At 43.2% G+C, this 16778-nt stretch overlaps 1 protein-coding gene across 2 annotated transcripts in view; it reads right to left on the bottom strand.

The window, feature by feature from the left end:
- NACC1 (nucleus accumbens associated 1) overlaps window positions 1-8010 on the bottom strand; it is a 32448-nt gene extending 24438 nt beyond the window's left edge. For both annotated transcript variants that reach the window (XM_063120514.1, XM_063120515.1), the window contains exon 1: window positions 7948-8010. The gene's annotated coding sequence lies outside the window, so the exon portion shown is untranslated. The remainder of the gene's footprint in view (window positions 1-7947) is intronic.
- Window positions 8011-16778: the final 8768 nt, after the last annotated feature.

Genomic DNA, 16778 nt, shown 5'->3' with positions numbered 1-16778 from the left:
TTTCCTATCCAAAAGATACAAAAAACTAACACAGGCTCCTCCTCCATAGAACTACAACAGAAACAGCATTTGCTGTCTCTAGCAGAGATGCATCAGAAACTGGAGTCGTCCTCCTCCTCCTCCTCTGCCTCCTCCAGGAGCTGCTCCAGATCGTGGAGTTCCCTACTAAAGGCATGCTCAGGCTTTCCTTTCTCCATCACCTTCATTTATCTTAGAAAAGCTGGAGGTAGAGATATTAATAGAGACAGCATCACTCCTCACTGACATTCTGCACTTTAGTTAAGAGTCCAATGGCACCCAAATAGCTATATCATTTATCTCTTGAGTAGCTACATTCACAGTGTGTTAGCTATTTCATATGTAAGCCTGCACTATTGTGCATGGGTTATCCCTTGCCCACACAAACATATCTTGTTCAACCCATCATAATAATCACCCATGAAACATCTTTATTGGGAGGCAGGGGTGGGGTGGGGAGGGAAGGCAGTCTGTAAGGGGTACCTGATTTCAAAGATCTGAATTTTACTCTGGAACAGCCTTCCCCAACCTGGTGGTTTGGACTACAACTCTCAGCATTTCTGGCCATTGGCCATGCTATCTAGAGCTGATGGGAGTTGAAGTCCAAGACATCTGGAAGACATCAGATTGGGGAAGGCTGCTCTAGAAAGTTTCATTCCACAGAACATGAATTTCAAGCATTCAAAATATGTAATGTGGAAATTCCATGACTGGAACTCCCAAAATCTTTTTCTTTTACAAAAAGCTGCTCCCCTCTCCCCTAAAGGGAACCAATGGATTTTCAATGAAAATCACCCCTCCAAAAGCTGTTCCTTTTCCCGACCAGAAAAAGAAAGCTTACAGGCTTTACTATTCAGTCACTGAACTCCCGTGTCATGTCACATGTAGTCCGACTCTAAAACTTCAGGCTGTCCCTTAGTTTTGACCAGGCATTCCTACATAGAGGCTCACATATAATTGTCCTCCGCAGGATTACCCCACACACCCCGCTTCCCCATACATGAGCCTCTCAGTGATTTCCTATCAAGGAATGGATGACATCCACACCTGCTCCGCCTCAACAGTGGTAGAGCATCAGGTGCTCCCAGATCATTCACTGGGCTTCCTTTGAGCCTTAATGCTTAGTCTCCTTGCAGATACTATGATAAATGGTACCACCTATAATACTAAGAAGATAGGATGGAAGGATGTGTGTGTGTGTATCATTGCATCTTCTGCATTCGAGGGGTCAAAGTTCATGAGCTTGATATCTGCCAGGGTTCAACCAGCAGCTGTCAAGCAGGCCTAATTCCCAAGTCATCCTAGAACAGACTCCTTCAGTATAAGAAAATCCATCTCTCTCTCTCTCTCTCTCTCTCTTTGTTCTAGTGTCACTCAGGAAGCCTCTGCTCTTTTGTACCCTTCATGCTAGCCACCTGGCTCAGACATCTGATACCACCCCATTCTTCAGAAGGGAAGGTGTAACGGAGCCGGTGGACCAGGGAGGATTTATGCACTCAAGCAAGGAGAACTAAGGAACAAAAGACCTGGGGCTGCCAGAGAAAATCCCTATGGATCACTGCCTCTATTTGTTCTTATTCCAATGTGATCAAGGGTATGACATGCCTGGCAGTGCTCACGTATCAAGACAGTCTGCAGGAATGCCATCCTAAACCTTAGCGGGATGTTACTCTTGAAGATTAAGCATTTATGTCTAGTTAGGCAAAATCTATTCCATTAACTCCAAATGGGAAATTTGAGGGGAAAGTACAGTTACAATGGCTGAGAGTTTAAGAATGGGGAGTGGCTTAGAAGGAACTCTCTGGAATTCCAATTCCTCTTGTATAATCTGCCTATCAAAGACCATTTTGGGGAGAAAAATGAACTTCCCTTGATCATCATGAATTTTCACAATGCAACTCTTTTGTTCTTTTATTTTTTACGATTTTAAAGCACTCTTCTTCTGGGAGTTCCTTATGCTAGGAGCTCAGGGTGGTACACATGGTCACATCTCACTCTTTTCTCCTCATAACTTTGCTGTTTATGGTGAGAGATAATGACTGACCCAAGATCATCCAGTGAGCTCTGTAGCAGAGCAGGGATTTTGCTTGCTCAGTCTAATTCCAATATTCTAGCCACTGCTAGAATGGATTATAACTAGAAACTCAACCTTGCAGATAGATACCAAATCCTTACAGCCTGTGTTCCAGGTGGCTTGAGTAGCAAGTCTGGCAAGTTATTTCCAGAAAGGACTTGCCCTAAATGGAGTGACAGTAAATCATGATAATGGAGCCTCCATATTCAGAGCCAGTATCACTCTAGTTAACTGGTACTGTGAACCAGCATCAAGGGATAACTCTCTTCATCTTGCCCTGTTTGTGAGCTTTGCAGAAGCATCTTGCTTTCCTCTGTTGAAGATGGAGTGCAGATCTAGATGTGTAATCTAATCCAGCAATTTGCCTTGAGATTAAGGCCCACTGAACCCAGTGGGACTTAATTCAGAGTAAACATGCCAGAGGCTTGAGCTGCACAGATTAATGAAGAAAAGGTCTCTTTTCATGCCCAAGGTTAATTAGATTCTTGTTAGAAAAACAGTCTGTGTGGCTCTAAACCATCCAAGGCCTTTTCTCCATGTTTAACTGAGGATTGTAAACTTCCTGAAATCTGGGCTGTTCTCTTTCCTTATGCAATCAGCCTTGCCAGCAAAAACCAGAAAACTTTTTGTGCTCTGGTACTATGGTGACAGTCACCTTAGCAAAGCCAGCAGGGAGAAAACCTCTCCTAACCCACCCCAGCAATGGCTTAGAAGCTACTATTTAAAATCCTTCGTTTCCTTGTTACTGACTACACACACACACACACAGAGGGTGTAAACTTTCCAAGAGGATAAAGTGGGCTGGTGGTGATTTTTGTAATATGAGTGCTCCAGCCTTCAGCCTATAACATTGACTCCACCCATAGCTGGAAAGGTAACTCAAAAGTCATTAGTGTCTCCTATTTGAAGTTTCTTTCTGTGTTTAAAACTCAAAACTGTCTCAACAACAAAATGAGATCTCCCAGACTACACAACCTTTAAGAAGACAGAAAAGAAAAGGAAAAAAAGCCCATTGTTTTACCTACAAAAACATTTTCTACCTCCATTTCTTCCTGGATAAGTCAACAGGAATGGAACAAATGGGTGTGGCTTCCTTTCATATTTGAGTGAAAAAAACCCACCAAAATCTAATTCCCTCACAAGGCAAGGTTTCCTCACTTACTGTATGTCTCTTGCAGTTTGGGGTCCTGGTGGCAGATATGGGAGGCATTGGAGGAACAAAGGCATTTACATGCCTTCCCGCAGTTCTCAGATGCTCCAACTGCTACCAGCTGAACTATTCATACAGCACTGACAACCCTGTCCTGGGACATATCTTGAGTTCTTCTTGACAAATAAAAAGATACTCTGAAGCCTGCTGACTGCAGAGGAGATGAGCCCTCCTCTGTGACTAACGTAGAAACACACACTACTAGCCTCCTAATTTTTTTTAAAAATGGCTTCTGCCAGATCCTTCCCTTCTTTGCCAGCCTGCTGGATTTCATTGCTTACCACAAAGGAAGAGGAAGCAATCTGTCTCTCCTCTGCCAGCCTACTCAATCACCTGCATAGAATTCAATGTGTTTGACTGCTTGAAAGTCAGCTATGTCGATCAGGCAAGTTGTTAAATAAAGGCTGTATTAGGTATGCATGTTCCATTGCATAGGTCACCTGGAAGTCACAAACATCTCCTAAAATAAAATCTCTGCTCTCTCTCTCTTTTTAAAGTCAGATTCTTTTTATTTATTTATTTTTACAACAGGGAGAAAATCCACTTCCTTGCCTCCTGCTCTACTTTACACTATCTCTTTACGGTTTAAAACAGCATTCTACTATTATTGCATATTATCTATATGTCACACTAGAAATCTTTCAGGCCAGAACAAAAACACACCTGACCACCTTGCAGAGTCCAAATTGCTATAGGAAACAAAATTGCTCAACTTACCAACAGAGAATTGTATTTCCTGTTGTCCTCTTCTTAGCCTCTGCCAATTTCAGAACTAGGAGCACTTTCAGCCAAATGGCACACTACCCTGATTATCATAGCCAACATCTGTTGATATTTCTATCATCATAAATTGCTCTGGTTCTCTGTTGAACTTATTTAAACAGTGCTGGACATTTTGTTTCCAGTATCACGGGATATACTGTACTGTGAGGACAAAAATGAAGTTGCTGTGTCTTAATTTAAACCAGTGAATCCACTAGTTATAATATGTGAAAGAGTAAACAGTTTTTACACTCTGTTCATGATTTGCATACATGACTCACACACTCACCTAGGTGTTGCTTTTGTGTTCCAATAACTCTCAATAGCTTTACATTTTTCTCAAACGAAAGGCATTCTACACTCTTCCCATCTCTGCATCTTTTTCAGTTCTATAATTTTAGGTGAGATGGCCAGAACTCAACATCATATTCAAGGTGCAAATGCATCAATTTATTTTGGCACAATGCATCATTACACAATGGTATTAACATACCCAAGTTCTCTATGGCTGCACTTGGCCCTACAGCCAGTAACAAGGACAATAGCCAAGGCTCAGATAGAGTTGCCACCTGATATGTCCTACTGAAAACATCACACATCCTTAAAGATCACAATGAGGCCCATTAATGTGGAACACTTCAATTTTATAAAACCGAGGAATTATAGTGAACACCAAACCAAGCCTTCATTGTTTTATTTGAAACTTTTTCAGTAAACCTGAACAAAATGTACAAGCCCCAAAGTTTCAAGTTACTAGTTCAGGTCATAAGATTTAAAATTTAGAAAGTGATGCAGTGGTACATGTACTTGCCACAACCAAAAGTAACCATGAAGACATGAAATCAGTACCTGTGAGTATTTTTCTACATTTTGGCTTTGTCCTCAGTACTCTGCCCTCTTCAAGGCCTAGAAAACAGGAGGCAGGACTGAGACTGCTGTTTTAAGGCTGCATTGTAGGGTAGAACAGATAAACAAGCCTGATAGAAGCAAGGAGTGAAAGCCAACAGCATTTCTGTGCACTACAATACAGTGGAGCACTCTCTGTAGCTCTTAAAAGTTGTCCAAACTGTTTCTCAGTGGGTTAGGTTTACAAGGACCTGGGCTGTACAGAGTCCACAAACTTAGTTCTGAAGTGGGTGGTTCCATGAGAAAAGAAAGAGGGAATCTAGTGGAATACAGCCAGGTGGTGTTGAAATGGAGTGAATGGACAATTCTTTAAAATTATCCCTCTACAGTTTTTTTCTTGGTCACATTACATCTTTTAAGATAAAAATAATGAGGATCAACATGTTTGTCTGTGTTCCCCCTCCACCACATCCTGCAAAGGTTTTCTATCTTCTGTGTTCAGAACAGACATGGTGGGGCTCTAAGACTGCATAAGGAACAGACTAACATTAAGAACAGACTATTATGATATAGATCTTCACATGACTCAGTGGCAAGGCTTCATATATGAACTGAACTGAAGTGGTTAACAAATCTTTACCTGCTTGAACCAGAACACCTTCTGTCATAGATGAATGTGAGCCAAAGGAAAAAATAATGGTTTGACTCCCAGTCACCATTTAATGGATTTTATCCTTAACATCATTAATCAACTGACAAGGTTTGGTACTCTAGCGTGATGTGCATGGTACCATAGAACATTTAAAAAGAGAAATACAGGGCTGTTCTATACATGTTTATTCAAAAGTAAGTCCAAGTGTGTTCATTGGGACTTACTCCCAAGAAATGTGCAGAGGATTCAGACTCCATGGACAACTGAAAGTGACCTTGACCCTTACACTCTAAGAGACAGGCCACTATAGAAAGTTTAGTATTTACGTAGATGGGATCACAGCTGCAATCCTTTTTATACTTACTTCCAAGTCCCAGTTCATATAGTGGGGTTTACTTTGGAATCAACCCACAGATGTTTTCCTGGGCAGAGATTCCATTATCCATTCCTACAGAACTCATTATTAACAGAACTTGGTTTGGGCTGTGGCCTCACAATATACCCTTGCTCTATATATCACTGCTAGCTGTAATTCACAGCTGCAAGTACTGATAAGGTACTCTTCGGGGCAGAGTTCCATTATCTGTCTGTGCACTGTCTCCTTCCTACAAGTCAGACCTCAATTTGGACGCTTCCTCACTATAGCCTTAAATTATATAACACTCCTAACTGCTAAGTTCTGGAGACTCCCCATATACCTGTCACCTTCCTATTTTTAGAGTAAATTTTGTTGCAAAATCACTAAACTATTTTTGGAGAGTTCTCATGTGTATGAAAAATAATATTACAGCTCTTCTCTGCTATGAAATCATTAAATTCCAAGGCAATAATTGTATCCTATGACAGAATAAACTTGGAAAGGACAAATAGGAATTCAGTAAGAAGGAAGAAAAAGAGACTTCAGAAAACAAACAACATATGGTGACCAACTCAGTAGCAAAATGTTGTGTTTACAATATTTGTTTACCATGAGCTTGCTGCACCACTTCCACAAAGGTGTCTTTAAGAGCACAAAATAATGCTCCCTTTAAGCCCATATTATTACTTTTTCCTCCCCTGCCATGTGTTTAAGGAGTTAACCTAAGCAAAATAATCATAATCCCACCCTCTTCCAAAACAACCACTGAAAACTTTAATTCCACCCCCACCCCTCGCCACGCCAAGTAGGAAGTTGCAAACCAAGGCTGCATTGCTACACCGGAATAAACCCCATTAATCTCGATGGGCTTTCAATCCCGAGTAAACGTGCCCGCCAGACAGTCAAAGAGTCCCACCACCTTGGCTTCTCTCCAGAGCAGCATCAGCCTTAACTTTCTCTCTCTTCCTGCCCCAGAAAAACCCACAAGTGAAACTTTGCGAAGTTTCGTTCTGGTGTGTCTGTCAGGCCCTTTCTCTGCTGCGGATTTCAACACCGTAAGGTCCCACTCGTGGAAAACGAGGCTTGCCCCCTCCCCACTTCGGAAGCGGAGGAAGGGAGGAGTCTCCCCCCTCCTCCTCTCCCATTTTTTTTTTTAAATTCCTCGCCCCCTCCCCCACCGTAGCCCAAGCATCCTCCGGCCAAGCCCTCGAATTCCGGGTTTCCAAGCCAACCGCCCGGCCGGGCCTTCGCCTCGAAATGCCAAGTGGCTCCAACTTAAACTTTTCGTCGAGGCTGCCCGCCGCTGCGCCCTTCGCCTTGGTGACCGAGTGCAGGGAAAGCGAGGCGAGGACAAAGCCCCTGTAGGCAACGTCGGGGAATTTCGGACAGGCCTGCAAAGAGTTGAAGCCCGCACCCTCCCGGCCACCCAGCGTAGAGAGGCAGACACAAACACCGAGGGAGGGGGGGGTGCGTGCTGCTGGTGGGAATACAGAGTTTCAGCACGTTATTTGCTCGAAGTGCGGGCGGCGGCAGGCGAATGGGGGAGCAATTATTTCCCCCATCCTTTACAAGGAGGGTGGTGTGTTTTTTTCGTAGACTGCAAAAAGGCCTAGCCAGGGGGACAGAGAGGCGCACCCCATACCTCCTTCCGCACCCCAGAACAAACCGCCTTTTAGTGAGATTCAATTTGGGGTGTAACTGTGGAAGAGGGAAGGGGGCTTAGGTACCTATGGGTGGAGGAGAGGAAAGAGAGGCGGGAGGGCAGCTAAAGGTGGCCTCTCCCACCCAGGAAAATGGGCGCAGGCAACAGCTGCCACGTTAAGGATGCTGCTCCCTCCCCCGTTCCTCTTTGGGGGATCAGGCAGGTTTGGGGCTTGCTTAATGGGGGAGAGGAAAGTTTACACATCCAGGATAATGGGGGAGGGGTGCAGGCATTTGGAGGAGGGTGGCGGAGGGGCGCCGGGACTACAGGGAGGGGGGGCGCAGAGTGATTAGATCTTTTGAAAGGGGGGCGACACCGCTCTCACCTGTGCAAAGAGAAGGGGGAGGGAAGATCTCGCTCGATGGAGGGGCTCTGCTCCCCTTATCCCTCCAAGCAGCACCAGCAGCAGCCATTCATTGTCAGCCTAGGCAGGCTCAGCAGAGAGCCGAGCTGTTGGATGTAGCAGCCTGCGAGCCAGTGTAAGGCAATGCACAGCCAAGTCAAGCCAAGCCAGGCCTCCATCTCTGTGCTCCCACAGGCCTGGCTAGCGGAGCTCCGAGCCAACTGCAGCCTCCTTTCCTAACCCCCTCCCCCCACCCGCCCAGTGCACTCCTCCTGCACTGGGAAATTGGAAATATTTGCTTCTAAACTTGCCAGCCAGCCAGACTTTGTTCTCAGAGTTGAAAACAAGTTTCCATCGGTGGTGGTGGTGGTGGGCTTTGCATAGAGCCCAGCGAAATAACTCTCCCAATCTGAGAACCCGCAATTAAAAACTCCACTAGAATATTTAAGGAGGATGTCTTTATGCTGGCAACATTCCTCCTAATATGTGCCTAAACAGGCAGAGAAGTTTCAGAAAGTTTGGAACCTTCTTCACCCAGCGAATTAAACAAAAGGGTGTTCCCCCTCCACAGTTGCCTAGAATGAATGCTCAACCAAAGTTGGTACAGTAGCGTGAGCCATGCAGAAGTTTCCCATAAATCTCAGGCCAAGTAACTCAGTTTATCCTCCTGGCTGAAACCAAATCAAGCTTAGAAATACCTGAACCCATAAATAGTCATAGCTAGGCAAAGATAAAGTCTGGGCAGTAGATTTGGGAAGTGGAACAAAATGTTCTGTGCACTTAGCAACCCCAAAGCTCTACACAGGGATTTGTCCCCCTGAAATTCAAGGCCCACAAATATTCAGTTCACCGAGTTCATACTGGCAGGCTAATATCCCAACCCTGAACTTATTTATTTGGAAATAAGAACTTTTAAAAATAATATTTCATTGGATTTTACATTTATAACAAAAGAATTTAACTTCCAATCCTATCAAACACAATAATCAAACATTGGATGAAGTAAGACCTATTGATGTTAGTGGAGCATACTTCTAAGTAATAGGACTGATATGCTAGACAAAGGTTTCTAAAATGAAACAAGAAATAGACCAATTGTTGTTTAGGTAAAGATGCAATCTTTCCCATAGGATTCATTTTTTCATCCCTATTGATTTAAGTGGATAGGCTAGAAAATGACATATGGGTTCAAAAAGCAGAAAACCTACAGTGGGTTTAGGGATAGCTTAGTTTATAGTTTTGTTTCCCTGTGCATTTAGTGGGTTGTGTACTGTCTGACTTTATTATTTTGTGTATCCCAGGCATGTAGCCAAAATTTGGGTGGGAGGAGTTAACGGTACCCATCTGTCAGTAAGAGGCAGTGTGAGGTTGTCACTAAAGTTGCCAACTCACAGCAAAACGTTGCCTGGCCTGTTTTTGTGCTTTTAACTGCAGCTTACTCTGAAGAACTTTCATTGAGCATTATTTGAGCCAGTGTGGTATGGCTAGAGTGTTGGACTGGGAGCCAGGAGATCTAGGTTCTAGTCCCCACTCAGCCATGGAAACCCACTGGGTGACTTTGGGCCAGTCACCGACTCTCAGCCCAACCCACCTCTCAGGGTTGTTGTTGTGAGGATAAAGTGGAGAGGAGGATTATTATGTACACCACCTTGGGTTCCTTGGAAGAAAAAAGGTGGGATATAAATGCAATAATCAATCAATCAATCATTGCAGTGTGATCTGCGATCGCTAGACAGAGAAGTGCACACACACAAAAAGTTGGCAACCTAGCAGTGGTATGATGGCCCAGTATATGTGAAACCAAGATTCAAATCCCACTTTGGCAATAACAATCACTGGCTTCCTTTAGGGAAATCAATATCTCTGTATAGCCTGCGTCCTAGAATTGTTGTGGGGCTAAAACAAATCAAAGCTCTGTAGCCCAAATGCAAGCTTAGTTGAAAAGTTGCTCACATGAAGGAAACATTGGCGGATCATTACCTAAGCTCATCCACTGAGCTTCATTACTTAGTGGGGTTTTGAATGTTGTTCCTCTCAGCATGGGTCCATTACATGATATTGGCCCTAACTGGTGCATGGGAAGAATTGCATCTACTTGATTTCTGCATATAAGCTGCTTCACTGTATTCCTATGCCAGCAAAAGCCCAACCTGCTTAATTTTCCAATGTCAGGCTGCCATTAAAGGAGCAAGGTCAGAAAAATTAAGTCGTAACTCTAGTTGCTAAGGTAAACAGGTTCATATACTTTTAATCCTTGGGGAGAAAGGCAATTTCAGCAGGCACTTCTGTTTTCATCCTTGAATGACAAGGCACATCTGCTCAAATTCCTCCTCCTTTACAGTTACGAAGGCTGAAATCCTATGCATACTTACTTGGGAGTAAGTCATATTGAATATGGTGGGGTTTACTTCTGAGTAAATTTACATAAGATCAGCTTGTAAAGTAGGGGTGGGCAACTTGCAGGCCTCCGGATGTTTTGGCCTACAGTTCCCACCATCCCTCCCCATTGGCAGTGTTATTATTATTATTATTATTATTATTTATTTATTTATATAGCACCATCAATGTACATGGTGCTGTACAGAGTAAAACAGTAAATAGCAAGGCCCTGCCGCATAGGCTTACAATCTAATAAAGTCATAGTAAAACAATAAGGAGGGGAAGAGAATGCCAACAGGCACAGGGTAGGGTAAGCAGGCACAGGGTAGGGTAAAACTAACAGTATAAAGTCCGCACAACATCAAGTTTTAAAAGCTTTAGGAAAAAGAAAAGTTTTTAGTTGAGCTTTAAAAGCTGCGATTGAACTTGTAGTTCTCAAATGTTCTGGAAGAGCGTTCCAGGCATAAGGGGCAGCAAACATTTCTCTTCTGTGACAGAGATCCTTCAGAGTTGGATTAATCCATCTTTCCACATTAAAACATTTCAGGAAACTTAAAAGCAAAAGCATTTGGCGTCATTATTCCCAAACCAACAAAGATTAACACATTGGCCCCATTCAGAAGTGCTGGCTAGGACTGACGGGAGTTGTAGGCCAAAACCCCTGCTACAAATTATTATTATTATTATTATTATTATTATTATTATTATTTATATAGCACCATCAATGTACATGGTGCTGTACAGAGTAAAACAGTAAATAGCAAGACCCTGCTGCATAGGCTTACAATCTAATAAAGTTGTAGTAAACAATAAGGAGGGAAAGAGAATGCAAACAGGCACAGGGAAGTGTAAACAGGCACCGGGTAGGGTGAAGCTAACAGTATAGAGTCAGAACAAACTCAATATTTAAAAGCTATAGGGAAAAGAAAAGTTTTTAGCTGAGTTTTAAAAGCTGTGATTGAGTTTGTAGTTCTCAAGTGTTCTGGAAGAGCATTCCAGGCGTAAGGGGCAGCAGAAGGAAAAGGACGAAGCCGAGTAAGGGAAGTGGAGGTCCTTGGGCAGGCGAGAAGTATGGCATCAGAGGAGCGGAGAGCACGAGCGGGGGAATAGTGTGAGATGAGAGAGGAGAGATAGGCAGGAGCTAGACCGTGAAAAGCTTTGAAGGTCAACAGGAGAAGTTTATATTGGATTCTGGAGTGAGTTGGGAGCCAATGAAGAGATTTCAGAAGTGGAGTGACATGGTCAGAGCGGCGGGCCAAGAAGATGATCTTAGCGGCAGAGTGGTGGACAGAGACCAGCGGACTGATGTGAGACGAAGGAAGGCCAGAGAGAAGAAGGTTGCAGTAGTCCAACCGAGAGATAACCAGTGCGTGAACGAGAGTCTTGGCAGAAGAGACAGACAAAAATGGTCGAATCCTGGCAATATTGTACAGGAAGAAACGACAGGATTTAGCTACTGCCTCGAAGGTACCATTACTCCTCTGCATCTTGATATTCTGTCTCGTTGATAGATATTTTGTGCTATCTTTAAGAAAGGCCTTCTGCATTACCAAAAAGTTGCCAACTTTGAATTTAACGTTTCAAATCCTCTCATGTTATGGGGGAATAGTCTTGGATCCCCCTGTAAGTATCTGCTTTAGTCAACACTGGGTTATGTTTTCTTCAATTTAATGTTTCAGCTATCAATTGAGGGAGGCTCTGCAGAGCACAAGTACCATTTCTTGGTGCCTGATACAAAATAGTTTTGTTCGTTTTGAGAAATTAACAAGAAAGCCTTATCCACGTTGAAAAGATGGAGGTTGGTTCGATGTACCTATAGGCCCCTTCACACGTGTAATGCATGAAGGGGGGCACATCTGCTATCATGCAGCTGATCTAGTCCTGTCCCCTGATGTCTTCACATGGAAGAGGAACTCCAACACATGAGCAGCTCTTCACCTGTAGAGGTGCCTCTTCAGACATCAGTGTCAATATGTGGTTATGGAAGAAGGGAAAACTAGGCAAGGCCAGCCATACAAAATTGGAGCATCTGCAGTGTTTGATCTACATCTGGAGCCCTTTCACTTGTGTAATGCATCAATGAGATTATATTAATAATATGTTACAAACTGGCAAATGCCTTTTAGACACTGTTCCTAAACCTGAGATCTAGTGCCAGTTCTTATGTGCACTCTGGAAGCCAGAGGTCAGCCTTCCCTAGCCTGAAGCTACAAGTCCCAGCATTCTGGACCATTGCCTATGCTGGCTGGAGCTGATAGGAGTTACTCAACAACATTTGGAGTGCTCCAGGTTGGAGAAGGCAGATCTAACCCATTCACTCATCTATGTTCTGGGGCCTGTAAATCATAGCGGCAGTACTGGCTCCCGCTCTCCCCGAATTGTATGGTGCTTCTCTTTACCACCTTCTGTCACACCCCATTCTTTCTTGCCTGTCCACAGGAAATGCTGGCAGGTAGAAAGAAACTCTGGAGCTTTTAGTTTTTTGAGTTGAATTAGACAATCCCTTATTAAAGAGACATTGTGGTTCCAGTAGACGTGAAACAAATGTTTTTGCCAAATAAGATGCAGCCTAAGATTCATAGATGCAACAGGTATAGACACCAAAGCAGCAAAATGGGACAACCCAGTTCCCTATTCCATTCCTGCTTCAAACCGTATCCTATTTATTCACAAATAACAAGTATTTCTAGAGATGGTTTGTTGGTCACTTTGCTTAACCAGCCCCATTAAGTGCTTCCAGTAATGACAGGGACTCTTGATGTGGTAAATGTGGCAGGGCCAGACCTAGATACTAACAAATGCTGCAATTGCAAGTATTGCCATTAAGCCACAGCGGGCAATACATATTTGGCACACATTGTAGAAAATGACAAGACACCAGCACCCAACAATTGATTCAAAGTAAAAGTCACCTTATCCATCCAGAGCCACAACAAAAACATTTTCTTACCAATTTTTAGATCTGGATTGCCCCATAAAATCAATTTAGAATGAGAAAATGCATCAAAGTGTAGTTGACATTACATCATATGCCATACATCTCTAGCAGTAGAAACGGGGAGAAATCCTATCTGTTCTTGTATCTTAGAACCTAATGCCTTCCATTTAGAAAGAGAAACCAGACATGGACCTAATTTGCATCTCATGCTAAACCACCATGGGTTGTGACTGTGGGTGTTTACAGGGTGGCTTAGCATGACGTCCAAATCTGGAGCAGTTTTTCTGTCATGGGCTGTTTTTTGCAAGCAGGGGATTTTATTGCAGGAATGGTTAGAGAACAGGCCAGCAGAGCAGTGAAAGCCCTGCTGCTCCTCATGATCTCACTTGTGCCGCTGACTTTCTCCCTCATCCCTTCTTGGTACTGTCTGCATCAGAATGGGTTTAATCCCCTCCCCTCCATGTCTAGAAATAAGAAAGGACACTGTGCACATTTCTTTTTAAATGGTCCTGTTCAATTGTGCAGGAGTGAATGCCCACTGCTAGGAATTTTGCATAGTTTTCGCCTCCATTTTACTGCTTTGCCATGAAATTTGTGTAATTTCAGCAATCTGCCTCACTTATTTGTGCATCTTTTCCCACTCATTTCCTGTTTTGCCATGAAATTTGTGTATGTTTAGCAATCCCGCTCACTGCTCTGTAACCCTCATGTTCATCTGACAACTGGCAACAGAGACCAATGGAGGGAAGTGACAAGCCCAGGAGTGGGAGAGCAAAAGGAGTTGGTGGATGCAGGAAGGAAGGACGAGTGTTTGGGGGGAGTATTATAACATCAGTAGAATGTGAACCAGCCTTTTCTGAAAAAAGGTGTCTGTTAGCAAGGGACCCAGAAGTGGAGGATGAAATTGACAAGCACGTTGACAAGAGGTACATATGGGTATGCTTTACTAAGTAGTGGACAAACCATCTTGCCATCTCCTGCACTTATGATTGTGTTCACAAGTGCACAAAAAATTGTGACTGTGTTCCCGTATTCATAAGGTCTCAGTAAAATATTTATTTTTTGCAATCTTTGCAGGGGATGCAGGAGTTTCCCTTCAGAAGCAGAAAGTGGAGGATGAAATTGACAAGGACATTGACAAGGACATTGACAAGACAGAAATATGGCTGTGCTGTGTTCAGTAGTGCACAGGCAATCTTGCAAGACCTGGTTTATGAATGTGTTTAAGTCTTCATAAGAGCTCAGAAACTTAAATCCCTTTGGAGATCTGATGCAGTGGGGAGGTGGGAGTTTCCCTGGTGGGCCAGAAATCCCAGTGGACCAACTGCAGAAAGGGTGTTGAAGTAGAGAATGAAGAAAGGGGGATTTCTGTTGATATGTGCTGAAAGTGGCCTGGAGGACTGAAAGGGACCAAGGGAGAGACCAGTCGTAGGAAGCCACCAAGTGGGTGATCGTTTGTTGGAAGAAATGGACAAGTCACCAACACACCTGGCTTATTCTCAAGGTGGCTTAGCATGACATGTGAACTCACCCAAGAAGACCAAGGAGGAAGAAACTGCCTTATACTGAGGCACACCATTGGCCTATCTAGCTCAGTATTGTTCACTTTGATTGGGACTAGTTCTCCAGGGTTTTACTTTCCCAGTCCTACCCGAAGATGCCAGTGATGAAACCCAGGATTTTTTTTTAAATGCAAAGCATTTGTTCTACTACTGAGTTACAGTGCTAACACCACTGCTGATTGGCTGTAGCAAATTCCATGAGATCTTTCAAGACATCTATATATTGTAAGCCGCCCTAAAAATATTAATAGGGATATTTTGAATAACTGGTTCAATATTTATATTGAAGGGTGGCATATATATTACTTAAATTAAATAAATCAAACTATACATATATACAGGGCAATAAGTTTGCATAAATATCTTCAAGCATGATCTACAATTTAGCTTCATGAATATTTTCCTCATGCTAATTGGTTTAGTGCCTGGGCCTCTCCCTATAGACACTTAGGCCACAGCTAGACCTAAGGTTTATCCTGGGATCATCCAGGGTTCGCCCCTGCCTGAGCACTGGATCCCCTGTGTGTCACCTAGATGAACAGGTTTGACCCCTGGACGATCCAGGGATAAACCTTAAGTCTAGCTATGGCCTTAGTAAAGTGTATTCATTCCCCTCTTTTCCATGCTTGGGATCCGAAGATGATGAGAAATAGAAAGTGGATGCTTTTATTAAACTAATGTGGAAAAAACAAACTTTTGACCTTGGCAGAGCTCTTGCTGTTAACTAAGATTTATAAGAGAGCAATCCTATAGTCCTGGAGAGAGACGCCCTGAAAATTCGACTTTGGAGAGGGGGAAAAGGGGGCATTCTAGTGGGTGGGGAGGGGAGGAGTTATCCTGAGCTTCCTCTCCTCCCCTTCCATAGTGCCCTAATAGTTCTAAATGCTCCCACTTCTCTTAGCATAGGAATGTTACTTGGATTTCTTTCAAACCGACATTATTCACATTTACTCAGAAGTAATTCTCAGCGAGTTCAATAGTATTTAATCACGGCTGCAATCCTATACTTATTTACCTGGGAGAAAGTCTCCTTGAACTCAATGGGGCTTATTTTTGAGTAGATATGGATAGAATTGCATGGTAAGGGCGCAATCCTATGCATGTTTAGACAGGAAAGAACTCCTACAATTCCCAGCCAGCATCTATTGCTGGGGAATGCTGGGAATTGTAGCACTCTTTTGTCCGTACATGCATAGGGTGACCATATGAAAAGGAGGACAGGGCTCCTGTATCTTTAACAGTTGCATAGAAAAGGGAATTTCAGCAGGTGTCATTTGTATATATGGAGAACCTGGTGAAATTTCCTCTTCATTACAGCAGTTAAAGTGTAGGAGCCCTGCCCTCTGTTAAATCTGGTCACTCTAGTATAGCTCCTGCAGCTTTAACTGTTGTGATGAAGTGGGAATTTCACCAGGTTCTCCATATATACAAGTGACACCTGCTGAAATTCCCTTTTCTGTGCAACTGTTAAAGATACAGGAGCCCTGTCCTCCTGTTCATATGGTCACCCTATACATGCATAGGATTGCGCCCTAAATAGCTTTTATCTTGCAACATGAAAAAAGAACTAATTTCATTCTCCCCAATGAAGAATTGTGAGTAATATCTTCTAATTCTTAAGATCCCCAATGCACTTGAATATTAACCATAACTCAAAATTAAGTGCTCATCATTTAATGCAATCGGCTATGGGAATAAAACGATAGGCGGTAGATATTCTAAGCATATACATCCGGATTTCGGAAGAAATCGCGTTGAAACGGACGACAGCTGACTCCTGAAAAGTGAGTTTAAAGAACTCCAGATTTTCAGGTTGGGTTTTTTTTGAAACTCGAGTGAGCACCTCTTTTTCTTTTCTTTTTTGCTCTACAGACATCCCATCCGCTTTAGTTTTATTGGTTGGAAGAACATCAGCTGATCATTTCCTAGCAACT

Source organism: Elgaria multicarinata, chromosome 3 (assembly GCF_023053635.1).
Source record: "Elgaria multicarinata webbii isolate HBS135686 ecotype San Diego chromosome 3, rElgMul1.1.pri, whole genome shotgun sequence".
Lineage (NCBI taxonomy): Eukaryota > Metazoa > Chordata > Lepidosauria > Squamata > Anguidae > Elgaria > Elgaria multicarinata.
This window is presented reverse-complemented; position numbering and strand designations above follow the sequence as displayed.